General features: G+C 43.3%; 8 non-coding genes across 8 annotated transcripts; 5 read left to right on the forward strand and 3 right to left on the reverse strand.

The window, feature by feature from the left end:
• Positions 1–8711: 8711 nt before the first annotated feature.
• Positions 8712–8902, forward strand: LOC140306118 (U2 spliceosomal RNA). Its single transcript, XR_011915477.1, has one exon. It is a non-coding gene; the product is annotated as a U2 spliceosomal RNA (small nuclear RNA).
• A 388-nt stretch (positions 8903–9290) lies between these two features.
• Positions 9291–9404, forward strand: LOC140306366 (U5 spliceosomal RNA). The gene has a single exon (XR_011915682.1). It is a non-coding gene; the product is annotated as a U5 spliceosomal RNA (small nuclear RNA).
• Positions 9405–9679: 275 nt separating this feature from the next.
• Positions 9680–9870, forward strand: LOC140306386 (U2 spliceosomal RNA). Its single transcript, XR_011915699.1, has one exon. It is a non-coding gene; the product is annotated as a U2 spliceosomal RNA (small nuclear RNA).
• A 411-nt stretch (positions 9871–10281) lies between these two features.
• LOC140306383 (U5 spliceosomal RNA) lies at positions 10282–10395 on the forward strand. The gene has a single exon (XR_011915696.1). It is a non-coding gene; the product is annotated as a U5 spliceosomal RNA (small nuclear RNA).
• Positions 10396–10693: 298 nt separating this feature from the next.
• On the forward strand, positions 10694–10881 carry LOC140306162 (U2 spliceosomal RNA). The gene has a single exon (XR_011915516.1). It is a non-coding gene; the product is annotated as a U2 spliceosomal RNA (small nuclear RNA).
• Positions 10882–15062: 4181 nt separating this feature from the next.
• LOC140306204 (U2 spliceosomal RNA) lies at positions 15063–15250 on the reverse strand. Its single transcript, XR_011915555.1, has one exon. It is a non-coding gene; the product is annotated as a U2 spliceosomal RNA (small nuclear RNA).
• A 275-nt stretch (positions 15251–15525) lies between these two features.
• Positions 15526–15639, reverse strand: LOC140306333 (U5 spliceosomal RNA). Its single transcript, XR_011915651.1, has one exon. It is a non-coding gene; the product is annotated as a U5 spliceosomal RNA (small nuclear RNA).
• A 411-nt stretch (positions 15640–16050) lies between these two features.
• LOC140306398 (U2 spliceosomal RNA) lies at positions 16051–16241 on the reverse strand. The gene has a single exon (XR_011915710.1). It is a non-coding gene; the product is annotated as a U2 spliceosomal RNA (small nuclear RNA).

The raw sequence follows: 16241 nt of genomic DNA on the forward strand, positions 1-16241 counted from the left end.
CTTCGATTTTTTTAATGTTTGTGGTACTCGCCCTCACATTTCCTTGGCCAAACGTACACACTGGCAGTGACAAGGTGTGGGAGAGTTTGTTGCTACATGTCAGAAAGAAATGGAGTGGACTGTTTCACCTGCTGATCCAAATTTGATGTTTTCTGAACGATTGTCAGCATACAAAAAAACATTTTTGAGTACAATGCATTGTCAAAGAACTGTGGACTTAATTCCTACCACAGAATCACATTTTGAAGCATGTTTTTTATCTGAAACAGATTTGTCTTCGATACCCATGTTGGCTGAAGTGCCCAATGATATTTGGGCTAAGAGCAAATATGATGTGGGGTTGATAAAAGGCTGTGAACCAGTAATTGTCACCCCTAAATCAGACTTTTGTCCATGTAAAAAACAATACCTTTTTAAGCCTGAAGCAATTAAAGGGATTAAACCTGTTTTTCAATCTTTTCAGAAAACAGGCGTTATTGTTCCTTTTGAAAATTCACCTGTGCTTACTCCATTGTTTCCTGTTAAAAAGATTAAAGATGCTGGCCAGCCAGATGAATGGCGTTTTGTACAGGACCTCCAAGCGGTGAATGCTGCAGTTCAGCCACATGCTCCTACTGTGCCCAACCCACACACTATTTTGTCTCAAATTACATCAGATGCACAGTTTTTCTCAGTGGTTGACTTGTCGCCAGTGCACCCTGATAGCCCATTTTGGTTTGCTTTTTAGTTTGAAGGGAGATCTTGGACTTTTACCCGGTTATGCCAGGGGTACTGTGAAAGTCCCACTATTTACAATGCTGCCCTCAAAGCTAGTCTGGATTAACTTCAATCAACCACAGGCTCTGCTCTTTTGCAGTATGTGGATGACATCCTTTTATGTAGTCCATCTAAACAACAGTGTGAAAAAGACCAAATGACTCAAATAACTTTCTTGCTTTCAAAATTTTTCCTCTAGTGACGCTGACTTAGAGAGGGATGAAGATAATCATGTTTAATTGTTCATGTTTTGATTGTTTATCATTGGACCCTTTATTACTATGATGCCTGCATTTTAAACTCACGTTGTGTGCAAATGCAGGCTGATGTTTTACAGATAAAGTTATTATTTTCCTTGTTTCTTTTGGGTTGATTAATATAATGGTATTATTATAATCAAAAGGGAGGAATGTAATGGAAAATAATTCTTATATGCATTGTATTGAGTGTTACTGTGTATAACCTGCAAATGACCGAGCTGCAAGGTACCACCCTGCCCTGTTTTCTTAAATTCCTCTTTACAATGGTGGGCTTGTTATAATGAGATAGCTGCACTTTAGGGGGGACAGGGTTAGGCTGGTATTTACGAGTGTGTCTGGGTAACCTCAACTGATGGTTGGGGAGGAAAGTTAGAAGAACAATCAATTATACCCAAAAACAGATGACGTGATGAGCGGGCAATATAACTGTGTGTTTTTGCTTCAGTGGTCAGAGCAACTCTGTATTCTGTACTGTGTTGTTCTCTCTTGCAAGATATTATTATTAAAGCCTCTTATCTCCTCACAAGAAAATAACTGACTCCCCAAATGCAAGTGTCAGGACAAATGATCAAACTTCTCCAAGCTTCAGTCTGCAGAGAAGTACAAGACAGGGTTGCTCACTTTCTCCCTCACTTTTTGCTATTTTCATCAAACCTTAAGCAGCTGCTATCAGACAAGATAGAAATATTAAAGACAACCAACCCCAAAATATTGAGCATAAAATAAGTCTTTATGCTGATGATGTATTACTTTTCCTTCAGAACTCACAGACGTCTCTCACTCACACGATCACACTCATAAATAAATTCTCAGCACTTTCTGACTGTAGGGTCCAGAATATACCTGCGATCACTTTACAGTCAGGAAATATTAGATATTTAGGCATAAACATTTCCTCCAGGCTCTCAGAGCTAACAAAGCTAATTTATGTGCAATTATTAAAGACAGTAGAGGACAATCTCTCTCGTTGGAAGTCCTTACCTATATCACTTATGGGGAGAGTTACAACCATTAAAATGATGATACTACCAAAAGTTAACTATTTGTTCTCAATGATCCCCATAAAACCAACCTGCTACTTGGTTTAAGTCACTAGATTCATGCATCTCCAAATTTCTGTGGAAAAACAAACCACCACGTATTAGTTTAAAAACCCTACAGAAGACCAAGGACAGTGGTGGATTAGATTTACCTAATTTTCAGCACTATTCCTTAGCCAATAGGTTACGGTATATATCAAAATGGTTTAAACCTAGCCCAATAGATGAACATGGATAAATATAGAACAAGCATTGTGTGATAATCTGGAAATCTCTGACCTGCCACTTATTAGTCAAAACGTAAAAAATCACAAATGTTTCAAAAGCATTAACATCAGCACCTCTCTGACAGCCTGGTGGGAATTTCTTAAAATAACAAAGTCTTCACTTGTCCCGTGTAAGCTTACACCCATCTGGAACAATCCTGACATCCTGCAAAACAAAAAAATGCTAAACTTTACTCTGTGGAAGATCAAAGGAATCAAACATCTGGAACATATAATCCAAAATGGACATTTTATTTAATTTGATGAGCTCATATCACAACATGAGATAGGAAGCAATAAATTCCTAGAATATCAACAACTTAAGTCTATAATAACAAAGAAATATATCCTCCACCAACCAGACTTTCAACTCCCGATTAGGGTAGCAGAATTTCTAAGCATCTGCACCCCAAAACTACTATCAAAAATATATACCGTCCTCAAAATGGGAGGCAGATTTATCCATCAGTTCTAGTCATAGCTTCTGGCCACAAATATGTTTGAACACCTTCAGAATGACTCAAAATCCTAATTTACAGCTCATACAATACAAAATTCTTCATAGAACACACTATACAGCTTAAAGGATGTTCAGGATGGGTCTAACACACTCAAACATCTGCTCACATTGCACAGATAACACATCTGATGATTATGCACACGCTTTGTGGTTTTGTGCGCCTGTCCAGAAGTTCTGGCTTGAAGTCTGTGCGGACCTATCAACATGGCTAAAGTGTAGCATTCCTGCATGCCCCACACTGTGCATACTGGGTGACTTGTGCCTGGGGGGTCTGGGTTGCCCTGGACATGCCACAGTATGCGTGGGTTGGTGCAGGTCCTGGTGCCGGGCTTGTTGCTCTGGGAACTCCAAGGTGTCCGCAGGTGGTTGTTTTTTTTAGGGTGTTGGGGCGTGCGGTGAGGGGGAGGGGGTCTGTGTGGGGGTGTGCTTTTCCCCTGTTGGGAGGGGCCTGGGGGGGCCTGGGTGATGGTGGGTCTCAGGCCCGGGCTGCTGCGACTGGTGTGACCGGGTGATTTGTTTGTTTGTTTGTTTGATTTTTGTTGTTGTTTGTTTGTTTTTGTAGAGGTCCTCCGGGGTGGGGTTGGGTTGAGTGGTGTGGGGCGGGATTGGTTCCTTCTGGGGGTACAGTAGCTCCCGGAATATGGTGACTGCAGGCCCCGAGCCTGATGGACATCAGGCCCTCCTGCCCTGTGTTGGGTCCCAGGTAGCGGGGATGCCTATTGCAGCCAGTCTCTGTAAACATAAACAATAAACATTTAAAAAACTTCCCTTGGCAAAGCAAATCTGTTTGGCATAAAGGTATTCAGACTACAATTCTGCTGCCAACAACACTAAACCTTTAGGAATCCGAGAATAAGCTTATTTTCACGAGTTCTACACAATTTCGGATTTTGATATAAAATGAATTCCTTCACTCAAACCAAGTTAAAACTGCTTTGTCCTTCATATTTATCCATGTCTAAATAGCTTTAAACAAAAAAGAACGTTGTACTTTGCAGGATAGGAAAGAACAACACTAAACCTTTTCAGGAATCCGAGAATAAGCGTCGTTTGACGAGTTCTACACAATATCGGATTTTGATATAAAATGAATTCCTTCACTCAAACCAAGTTAAAACTGCTTTGTACTTCATATTTATCCATGTCTAAATAGCTTTAAACAAAAACAAACGTAGTACTTTTCAGGATAGGAAACAACAACACTAAATTTTTTCAGGAATTCAAGAATAAGCTTCTTTTCACGAGTTCTACACAATTCCGGATTTTGATATAAAATTAATTCCTTCACTCAAACCAAGTTAAAACTGCTTTGTCCTTCATATTTATCCATGTCTAAATAGCTTTAAACAAAAAAGAACGTTGTACTTTGCAGGATAGGAAAGAACAACACTAAACCTTTAGGAATCCGAGAATAAGCTTATTTTCACGAGTTCTACACAATTTCAGATTTTGTTATAAAATGAATTCCTTCACTCAAACCAAGTTAAAACTGCTTTGTCCTTCATATTTTTGCATGTCTAAATAGGTTTCAGGCATAAAATTCTTCATATTACCCTGTATGTGAAAGAAGCATACTTGTGATGGAGCAATACACTCCTTTTGGGTAACCTAAACTGATGGTTGGGGAGGAAAGTTAGAAGAACAATCAACTATCAACCAAAGACAGATGACGTGATGAGTGGGCAATATAACTGTGTGTTTTTACTTCAGTGGTCAGAGCAACTCTGTATTCTGTACTGTGTTGTTCTCTCTTTCAAGATATTATTATTAAAGCCTCTTATCTCCTCAGAAGAAAATAACTGACTCTGTGCGTTACTAAATTTCCACCACAATTTTGGCGTCACGAACAGGATCCCTCGACTGGTGTCTCTGGACCGGATCGCAGTGCATGGCCAGCCTGGACTGAAGTAGCTGTTCCAGCCTCATACCTCCAAGGCCTTTTCTGAGAGAGAGGACTGGCAGGTCCTTTTCCTGAATACCAGCGCTGGGATCATTTTTGAAATATGATAGTCTGAGACGATAGGACTGCTTTTTAGTTTTTATTTGAATAAAAGAGGGTTTCCCGGTTGTGTCATTAGTGAGACAGAGATTTCACGGGTAAGTGAAACTTTTGAAGCAGTCCGAAGAAGTGTGAAGTACTCCGAAGAAGTGTGAGTACAGATTAAGGTCCTCATTGGAGACGTCCTTTGAGTGAAGGAATATATTTCCCCATTCCAAGTCTGAGAATGGGAAACAGTAGGTCTCAGACTTTTGACCCTACCGGGGGACCTGAGCATGATGAAATGAAAAAGACATATGGTCCAGAGGTTTTCCACCTGAAGGTTCTTTTAGTATGTTAGAAATAAGAAAATTAGAAGAAAAGTTTTGCAAATATGAGAAAGAGATGAAGCAAAAAAAAGAAAATTAAGTTTAAATAAGAAGTAAGAAAGGTATAGAATTTTGGAAAAAATAAAGTGTATTAAGAGAAAGAAAGGAAAATGTTAAACAAATGCCATGACGGAATGATGATAATAATTTAGTATTAGCTGTGCCGGATCCAGACCTGGACTCCTGCCCTCCACGACGCCTGCAACAACAACAGCCAGCCCTGCCACAAGCCTCTGGCTCTCGGGAAGAAGGGACTTCTTCCATCCTCCCTCGGGAAGAAATTGAGGTCTGATGATGAGGAAAAGGAAGACGTTTGGTTCTCCAGCGTACCTGCCCAAGAACTCTTAACGCAAGTGACAAAAATCCTTTACCCACAATCTGGACTTCAGAGATCTAAACGTGAGAAAAAACAAAACCAGATTCAAACCATGCCTATGGTTAAAGTTGCAGTTCCCACTGGACCATTACTGGTTTATCAACCCTGGACTGAGACTGACATCATGGAAGCATAACAATGCTTACCAGATCCAGAGATTTCTGGACCCCATTTTGCTGACGAGTTGCGAGATTTCTGCGCGTTGTAGTTACTCAGTAGTGTCTCAGTGAAACAACCAACGGGGGAAGCCTTGCGGTGACAACAAAAGCAGTGTTTTACTGATCAGTCAAGTTATAAGAGCTCAAGTGAATCTCAGCGCATTTGAAATTTTATTTGGCAGACCTCCTAACCTGGGATTGGGACCTGTAACCAGACCCCTCCCTTCCACAACTGTTTGTGATGATGCTATGTTGTCTTACTGTCGAAACCTTTCCACTGTTCTATCTCAAGTTTCACAGAAAGTAAAAGCAGCCCTTCCAGCCACAGAAAACACACCACTCCAACCAGATGACAGGTGGAGTGTTACTACTGCAAATCCTGTAGCATTTGTGCCATCAGGGTTTTTTGCTTGACCTGTTGAATAAATATAGTTATTTCTGCATTTTCATAACGTATATCAGTTAAGTCTGGCCTGGGTAAAACACTGATGGTTATTTCTGACATGCAATCATGAGGCTTTCCATCTGTGGGGTAGGTAGCGGTGTGGATGGATTAAGTGTAGCACATCTCTCGACAACAAGGTGTGGCTGTGAAAGAAGAACTGTTATGTAGGAGAGATGTCTGGTAAAGATATTTTGTTAAGTAACCATATCACAGCCACTGCATGAGGTACCTTAAGTGTTAATGGGTGAAATAACACCATTATTGTTGATGCCTGCACTGCCAATGGCTTCTGGCCATTGATTCAAAAGTACGATCTCGTCCCTTTTTCCCCCTTTCAGTGGACACTGGCCCCTAATTACCGCAATTCAGCAGGGGGTCTTTCATTAGGAGTACTGGACTCCCCCGTGCACGGTTTCAGCTCCGACCCTGGAAAGCGGAAAAAACGTTGAGATCTGGTTTGAGGACCCAATTGTTGAGAAAAGTCTCTCAATGAGACTCAGAGTTGCTGGAGTCAGTTAATGCAAATGTTTAATCTTGCAGCAAGTTCAAGAATGTGTGTGTGTATGGGTGTATGTGTGCAAACGTGTGTGAGTTTGTGGGTGTGAGAGTTTAAAGAACCTGTTATCCACAGGCAGGTCTTAACTAGTATGGCACAGGTCCAGCCTGTCTCATCTTTTTTGGAAGGTCCAGCGCTCGGCCGTAACCCTTCTGTCTGTTTGGACTCTCACATACATTCGGTTAATCATAGAAAAACGAGAACAAAACTTTTTAGCCCCTTAAATTCATAAAACAGACATGGTGCAGTTATTTCCATTCTAGAAAATAAGAGTAATCACCACCATTCCTATAAATTCTGGATATTCTAACAATCTGAATCTTTTTTAAATGTTCGATGAAGCCCTTTGCTGTTCTGTTTAGAGACTCAGCTGATCATAAACCAAGTTTTGCTCTTGAACCAAGCTTCTAAACTCTTCACCTTTTTCATTTCTCAGTTAGTATTCACTTTAAAACTGATTAAAAGAAAAATTAAATGAATGCCTATCAACAAATGTGGGATCTAAACTCTAGTGCTTTCTCTAAAATAATTTCCTTTCTCAATTCAGAAATGTGTGTGTGTAAGTCACAACACCCGTGACACCAAAACGGCTTTCTTTTCTCTCTTTTCTCTACACTCTGCACTGTGAGCACACACACCAAATCAGAAAGGCTTTTTTTCTCTCTTTTCTACATTATGGACTGTGGGGACACAAAACCGCTCTCTCTCTTTTTTTTTTTTGATTGTGTGCCAGGGCGTTGTCTCACGTATTAGATTATGCTTAAGATACGAATGGGTTTATCAGTCACATCAGAATCCATACATACTGATCCTCCCGTAATAAAATGGTCGGATCTTATCAAACACACTTTGTTTCTTGTGACAAGTCAGCGAAACAGCGTATACACGTCAAGACACTGAATCAAGTTTGCCACAAGAACTCATAAGTTTGGCAGTATTGCTCTGCCGTCAGCAATCATACACCCATTTTATTTTCATGAGACATGTGCAGGCACCTGTTCATCTACTGTTCTATCACTATGAATTAGTTTATCTATTATCAATAAGGATACTTCTACAACTACTATCAAAGTATGTCCGGACTTCTTATGTTGTCAGTTGCTATATATGAATAAGTGGGTTGCTACTGAAAAGCATTAAGCATGTCACACAGCCCAAACATATAACATTTCAGGACACACCACACAGTTAACAACCACAGTGAAGCGTGTCAAAGCCCAAACATGTAACATTCAACAGGACACTTACACAACACATTCCAATCAAACAGTCAGACAACATACAAGAACATATACCCCAGCCGGCATTGCTCCCTGCCTATTTTCCTACAACTCACTATGTGTGCGCACACCTTTATTCACAAACTCTTCAACTTATACTCTTTTACCGAAGCTGCTACAGCTCGATTGGCCAAATACCCTTAGATCCTATTTCGGTGAATTTGACATCTGCCTTGTATGTAACAGATTAGCGGTTTAGCAGTTTTAATTTAGTTTGAGTGAAGGAATTCATTTTATAGCAAAATCCGAAATCGTGAAGAACTCATGAAAGTAAGCTTATTCTCGGATTCCTGAAACTTTAGATTTGCTCTTTCTTTTACTGCAAAGTACAACGTTGAGCAGCACTAATGAGTTGTTTCTATTTTTGGCAGGCTTTACCTTTGCGGATGAAGCCCTTTCTGTCTGTGCAAAAGAAATCTTGTTACTGTGCAGAGTGACTTCTCTGAGTAGAGTCGCCTTACTTGTTGCGACTGTGCCGATGTTCGAAGCTGGAGTGCAAAGTTGTTGCTTGAATGGTGCTCGCTGGAGCGTGTGGTAGTGTAAAGTTATACCATTTAAAAGGGCTGAAGAGTGCTCAGTGCAGCGGGTGGGCGGAGGTGCAAAGTGACACTATGGCCATAAAAAGAACACCGCTACAAGTGCGCATTGTGCCAGGAAGGGCCCTCGGACGGGAACCAGTGGACAGTTATCGCTTCTCGGCCTTTTGGCTAAGATCAAGTGTAGTATCTGTTATTATCAGTTTAATGTCTGATATGTCCTCTATGCGAGGACTACATATTAAATGGATTTTTATCAATAGGAGTTGAAAAAGGAGCTTACTCCGTTCACTCCAAGCATCGACCCGGTACTGCAGTGCCGCTGGGAACAGTACGCTCTCCTCTGCTCTTGTGAAAAAGCAAACAGCGGTGCAGGATGGAAGTTTCTTTTAATCTGCTGAGAAAAGAGAGTGAATGCGAAGCAGACTTTAACACGGCTCTGGGAGCGAGCCGAGTGCGGGCTAACCGGGAGAATTGCTTGAAAGAAACGCGACACCGAATGAGCAGTCAGAACAAAGCCTCAATACGGTGTTCCCGTGTTGTTTGTGGCTGCCTTGTCTTTTGCACAGAGTAAAAGACAAGGCAGCCATCGAATAGGGCCCGATTGTTCCTACTTGGTCAGCCGAGGAGCAAGGGGGGGGAGCAAGCGTCTCAACCAAGCAAAGCTCACCATGGGGAAGGTGGCTATGCCAACTAGCCTGATGCCCTGCTCCCGCAGTGATGGATAATCGTACACTGGTTTCTCTTCATAATGTACAAGTCTTTCGCCTTTTACTAAAGACTCCCGTGGAGAGCAGCACTAATGAATTGTTCCTATTTTTGGCAGGCTTTACCTTTGCGGGTGAAGCCCTTTCTGTCTGTGCAAAAGAAATCTTGTTACTGTGCAGAGTGACTTCTCTGAGTAGAGTCGCCTTACTTGTTGCGACTGTGCCGATGTTGCTTGAATGGTGCTCGCTGGAGCGTGCGGTAGTGTAAAGTTATACCATTTAAAAGGGTTGAAGAGTGCTCAGTGCAGCGGGTGGGCGGAGGTGCAAAGTGACACTATGGCCATAAAAAGAACACCGCTACAAGTGCGCATTGTGCCAGGAAGGGCCCTCGGACGTGAACCAGTGGACAGTTATCGCTTCTCGGCCTTTTGGCTAAGATCAAGTGTAGTATCTGTTCTTATCAGTTTAATGTCTGATATGTCCTCTATGCGAGGACTACATATTAAATGGATTTTTATCAATAGGAGTTGAAAAAGGAGCTTGCTCCGTTCACTCCAAGCATCGACCCGGTACTGCAGTGCCGCTGGGAACGGTGCGCTCTCCTCTGCTCTTGTGAAAAAGCAAGCAGCGGTGCAGGATGGAAGTTTCAGGGAGCCTAAGATGAAACTTTCTTTTAATCTGCTGAGAAAAGAGAGTGAATGCGAAGCAGACTTTAACACGGCTCTGGGAGCGAGCCGAGTGCGGGCTAACCGGGAGAATTGCTTGAAAGAAACGCGACACCGAATGAGCAGTCAGAACAAAGCCTCAATACGGTGTTCCCGTGTTGTTTGTGGCTGCCTTGTCTTTGGCACAGAGTAAAAGACAAGGCAGCCATCGAATAGGGCCCGATTGTTCCTACTTGGTCAGCCGAGGAGCAAGGGGGGGGAGCAAGCGTCTCAACCAAGCAAAGCTCACCATGGGGAAGGTGGCTATGCCAACTAGCCTGATGCCCTGCTCCCGCAGTGATGGATAATCGTACTCTGGTTTCTCTTCATAACGTACAAGTCCTTCGCCTTTTACTAAAGACTTCTGTTGAGAGCAGCACTAATGAATTGTTCCTATTTTTGGCAGGCTTTACCTTTGCGGGTGAAGCCCTTTCTGTCTGTGCAAAAGAAATCTTGTTACTGTGCAGAGTGACTTCTCTGAGTAGAGTCGCCTTACTTGTTGCGATTGTGCCGATGTTCGAAGCTGGAGTGCAAAGTTGTTGCTTGAATGGTGCTTGCTGGAGCGTGCGGTAGTGTAAAGTTATACCATTTAAAAGGGTTGAAGAGTGCTCAGTGCAGCGGGTGGGCGGAGGTGCAAAGTGACACTATGGCCATAAAACGAACACCGCTACAAGTGCGCATTGTGCCAGGAAGGGCCCTCGGACGTGAACCAGTGGACAGATATCGCTTCTCGGCCTTTTGGCTAAGATCAAGTGTAGTATCTGTACTTATCAGTTTAATATGTGATATGTCTATGCAAGGACTACATATTAAATGGATTTTTATCAATAGGAGTTGAAAAAGGAGCTTGCTCCGTTCACTCCAAGCATCGACCCGGTACTGCAGTGCTGCTGGGAACGGTGCGCTCTCCTCTGCTCTTGTGAAAAAGCAAACAGCGGTGCAGGATGGAAGTTTCTTTTAATCTGCTGAGAAAAGAGAGTGAATGCGAAGCAGACTTTAACACGGCTCTGGGAGCGAGCCGAGTGCGGGCTAACCAGGAGAATTGCTTGAAAGAAACGCGACACCGAATGAGCGGTCAGAACAAAGCCTCAATACGGTGTTCCTTTGGTGTTTTTATAAAATGCGGTGTAAAAAAAGGTGTGAATGCCCCATAGAAAACTAAAAGGTGGAGCGGAAGTGTTCGGCTGCAAGAAGGTGTGAATGTCCGACTATATTTGATGAAAAGCAGGTGAAGCAAGGTCTGAATGCCCAACCTTACATCATCAAAAGCGAGATCAGAGGTTTTTGGCTGCAAGAAGGCCATAGTTTGCCAAAAGCGGTTAAGGTGCGAATGATCGGCTAAATATCAACAAAAGTGGGGGCGGAGGTCTTCGGATGCAAGTGGGTGTGAATATCCCACCATACAAGTATGGTGGAGAGGAAGCTGTGAATGGCCGACCATAGTTTGCAAAATGCGGGTGAGAAAAGGTGCGAATGTCCAACCATACATGATCAAAACAGGGAGCGGAGGTGTTTGGCTGCGACAAGGTGTGAATGTCCACCCATAATTAATGAAAAGCGGGCAACAAGTAGGTTCGAATGCCCAACCATACATCATCAAAAGCAGGAGTGGATGTGTTCGGCTACAAGAAGGTTTGAATGTCCGAGCATAGTTTGTAAAAAGCGGGTAAGAAAAGGTTCGAATGCCCGAACATACACCATCAAAAGAGGGAGCGGAGGTGTTCCGCTGTAAGACGGTGTGAATGTCCGACCATAGTTGGTAAAAAGTGGGTATGAAAAGGTTCGAATGCCCAAATTCGGCTGCAAAAAACTGTGTTCGGCTGCAAAAAGGTGTGAATGTTCGACTAAATTTTGTAAAAAGCGGGTAAGACAAGGTGCGAATGCCTGACAATGTATGATCAAAAGCGGGAGCGGAGGTGTTCAGCTGCAAGAAGGTCTAAATGTCCATTTTTAATTGCTAGAAAACATGAAAGAAAATTTTCGAAAATCAATCCGCACATGATCATAAGTGGGAGAGGAGGTGTTCAGCTGCAAGAAGGTGTGAATGTCCTACCATAATTGCTGAAAAATGTGTTAGAAACGGTAAGAATGCCGGACCATACATCATCAAAAGCTAGAGAGGTGGTGTTCGGCTGCAAGTAGGTGTGAATGTCTGACTAAAGTTCAAATATATTAACAAAAGCGGGAGGAGAGGTCTTCTGATGAGTGGTTGAGAATTTCCAACCATAATCTATAAAATGCGGTGAAAAAAAAGGTGTGATAGATACCTAAAAGGTGGAGCGGAAGTGTTCGGCTGCAAGAAGGTGTGAATGTTATATATATAGTTGGTGAAAAGCAGGAAAAGCAAGGTCTGAATGCCCAATCTTACATCATCAAAAGCGAGATCAGAGGTGTTTGGCGGCAAGAAAACGGGTAAGGTGTGAATGACCGACTAAATATCAACAAAAGTGGGGGCGGAGGTCTTCGGATGCAAGTGGGTGTGAATATCCCACCATACAAGTATGGTGGAGAGGAAGCTGTGAATGGCCGACCATAGTTTGCAAAAAGCGGGTGAGAAAAGGTGCGAATGTCCAACCATACATGATCAAAACAGGGAGCGGAGGTGTTTGGCTGCGACAAGGTGTGAATGTCCACCCATAATTAATGAAAAGCGGGCAACAAGTAGGTTCGAATGCCCAACCATACATCAACAAAATCAGGAGTGGATGTGTTCGGCTACAAGAAGGTTTGAATGTCCGAGCATAGTTTGTAAAAAGCGGGTAAGAAAAGGTTCGAATGCCCGAACATACACCATCAAAAGAGGGAGCGGAGGTGTTCCGCTGTAAGACGGTGTGAATGTCCGACCATAGTTGGTAAAAAGTGGGTATGAAAAGGTTCGAATGCCCAAATTCGGCTGCAAAAAACTGTGTTCGGCTGCAAAAAGGTGTTCGACTAAATTCGGACGTTCACAACTTCTTACAACCGAACACCTCCGCTTCCGCTTTTGATGGTATATATTCGGGCATTCGAACCTTTTCTTACCCGCTTTTTACCAACTATGGTCGGACATACACACCGTCTTTCAGTGGAACACCTCCGCTCCCTCTTTTGATGGTGTATGTTCGGGCATTCGCACCTTTTCTTACCCGCTTTTTACAAACTATGGTTGTACATTCAAACCTTCTTGTAGCCGGAAACCTCCACCCTCTTTTGATCATACTTTGTCGGGCATTCGCACCTTTTCTTACCCGCTTTTTACAAACTATGCTCGGACATTCAAACCTTCTTGTAGCCAAACACATCCACTCCTGATTTTGTTGATGTATGGTTGGGCATTCGAACCTACTTGTTGCCCGCTTTTCATTAATTATGGGTGGACATTCACACCTTGTCGCAGCCAAACACCTCCGCTCCCTGTTTTGATCATGTATGGTTGGACATTCGCACCTTTTCTCACCCGCTTTTTGCAAACTATGGTCGGCCATTCACAGCTTCCTCTCCACCATACTTGTATGGTGGGATATTCACACCCACTTGCATCCGAAGACCTCCGCCCCCACTTTTGTTGATATTTAGTCGGTCATTCACACCTTACCCGTTTTCTTGCCGCCAAACACCTCTGATCTCGCTTTTGATGATGTAAGATTGGGCATTCAGACCTTGCTTTTCCTGCTTTTCACCAACTATATATATAACATTCACACCTTCTTGCAGCCGAACACTTCCGCTCCACCTTTTAGGTATCTATCACACCTTTTTTTTCACCGCATTTTATAGATTATGGTTGGAAATTCTCAACCACTCATCCGAAGACCTCTCCTCCCGCTTTTGTTCATATATTTGAACTTTAGTCAGACATTCACACCTACTTGCAGCCGAACACCACCTCTCTAGCTTTTGATGATGTATGGTCCGGCATTCTTACCGTTTCTAACACATTTTTCAGCAATTATGGTAGGACATTCACACCTTCTTGCAGCTGAACACCTCCTCTCCCACTTATGATCATGTGCGGATTGATTTTCGAAAATTTTCTTTCATGTTTTCTAGCAATTAAAAATGGACATTTAGACCTTCTTGCAGCTGAACACCTCCGCTCCCGCTTTTGATCATACATTGTCAGGCATTCGCACCTTGTCTTACCCGCTTTTTACAAAATTTAGTCGAACATTCACACCTTTTTGCAGCCGAACACAGTTTTTTGCAGCCGAATTTGGGCATTCGAACCTTTTCATACCCACTTTCATACCCACCCAACTATGGTCGGACATTCACACCGTCTTACAGCGGAACACCTCCGCTCCCTCTTTTGATGGTGTATGTTCGGGCATTCGAACCTTTTCTTACCCGCTTTTTACAAACTATGCTCGGACATTCAAACCTTCTTGTAGCCGAACACATCCACTCCTGCTTTTGATGATGTATGGTTGGGCATTCGAACCTACTTGTTGCCCGCTTTTCATTAATTATTATTAATAATAATAATTATTCAAACCTTGTCGCAGCCAAACACCTCCGCTCCCTGTTTTGATCATGTATGGTTGGACATTCGCACCTTTTCTCACCCGCTTTTTGCAAACTATGGTCGGCCATTCACAGCTTCCTCTCCACCATACTTGTATGGTGGGATATTCACACCCACTTGCATCCGAAGACCTCCGCCCCCACTTTTGTTGATATTTAGCCGATCATTCGCACCTTACCCGCTTTTGGCAAACTATGGCCTTCTTGCAGCCAAAAACCTCTGATCTCGCTTTTGATGATGTAAGGTTGGGCATTCAGACCTTGCTTCACCTGCTTTTCACCAAATATAGTCGGACATTCACACCTTCTTGCAGCCGAACACTTCCGCTCCACCTTTTAGTTTTCTATGGGGCATTCACACCTTTTTTTACACCGCATTTTATAAAAACACCACAGGAACACCGTATTGAGGCTTTGTTCTGACCGCTCATTCGGTGTCGCGTTTCTTTCAAGCAATTCTCCTGGTTAGCCCGCACTCGGCTCGCTCCCAGAGCCGTGTTAAAGTCTGCTTCGCATTCACTCTCTTTTCTCAGCAGATTAAAAGAAACTTCCATCCTGCACCGCTGTTTGCTTTTTCACAAGAGCAGAGGAGAGCACACCGTTCCCAGCGGCACTGCAGTACCGGGTCGATGCTTGGAGTGAACGGAGTAAGCTCCTTTTTCAACTCCTATTGATAAAAATCCATTTAATATGTAGTCCTTGCATAGACATATCACATATTAAACTGATAAGAACAGATACTACACTTGATCTTAGCCAAAAGGCCGAGAAGCAATATCTGTCCACTGGTTCACGTCCGAGGGCCCTTCCTGGCACAATGCGCACTTGTAGCGGTGTTCGTTTTATGGCCATAGTGTCACTTTGCACCTCCGCCCACCCGCTGCACTGAGCACTCTTCAACCCTTTTAAATGGTATAACTTTACACTACCGCACGCTCCAGCGAGCACCATTCAAGCAACATCGGCACAGTCGCAACAAGTAAGGCGACTCTCCTCAGAGAAGTCACTCTGCACAGTAACAAGATTTCTTTTGCACAGACAGAAAGGGCTTCACCCCCAAAGGTAAAGCCTGCCAAAAATAGAAACAATTCATTAGTGCTGCTCTCCACAGAAGTCTTTAGTAAAAGGCGAAGGACTTGTACGTTATGAAGAGAAACCAGAGTACGATTATCCATCACTGCGGGAGCAGGGCATCAGGCTAGTTGGCATAGCCACCTTCCCCATGGTGAGCTTTGCTTGGTTGAGACGCTTGCTCCCCCCCCTTGCTCCTCGGCTGACCAAGTAGGAACAATCGGGCCCTATTCGATGGCTGCCTTGTCTTTTACTCTGTGCCAAAGACAAGGCAGCCACAAACAACACGGGAACACCGTATTGAGGCTTTGTTCTGACTGCTCATTCGGTGTCGCGTTTCTTTCAAGCAATTCTCCCGGTTAGCCCGCACTCGGCTCGCTCCCAGAGCCGTGTTAAAGTCTGCTTCGCATTCACTCTCTTTTCTCAGCAGATTAAAAGAAAGTTTCATCTTAGGCTCCCTGAAACTTCCATCCTGCACCGCTGCTTGCTTTTTCACAAGAGCAGAGGAGAGCGCACCGTTCCCAGCGGCACTGCAGTACCGGGTCGATGCTTGGAGTGAACGGAGCAAGCTCCTTTTTCAACTCCTATTGATAAAAATCCATTTAATATGTAGTCCTCGCATAGAGGACATATCAGACATTAAACTGATAAGAACAGATACTACACTTGATCTTAGCCAAAAGGCCGAGAAGCGAT

Source organism: Leuresthes tenuis, unplaced genomic scaffold, assembly GCF_036924035.1.
Source record: "Leuresthes tenuis unplaced genomic scaffold, fLeuTen1.0.hap1 SCAF_4, whole genome shotgun sequence".
Lineage (NCBI taxonomy): Eukaryota > Metazoa > Chordata > Actinopteri > Atheriniformes > Atherinopsidae > Leuresthes > Leuresthes tenuis.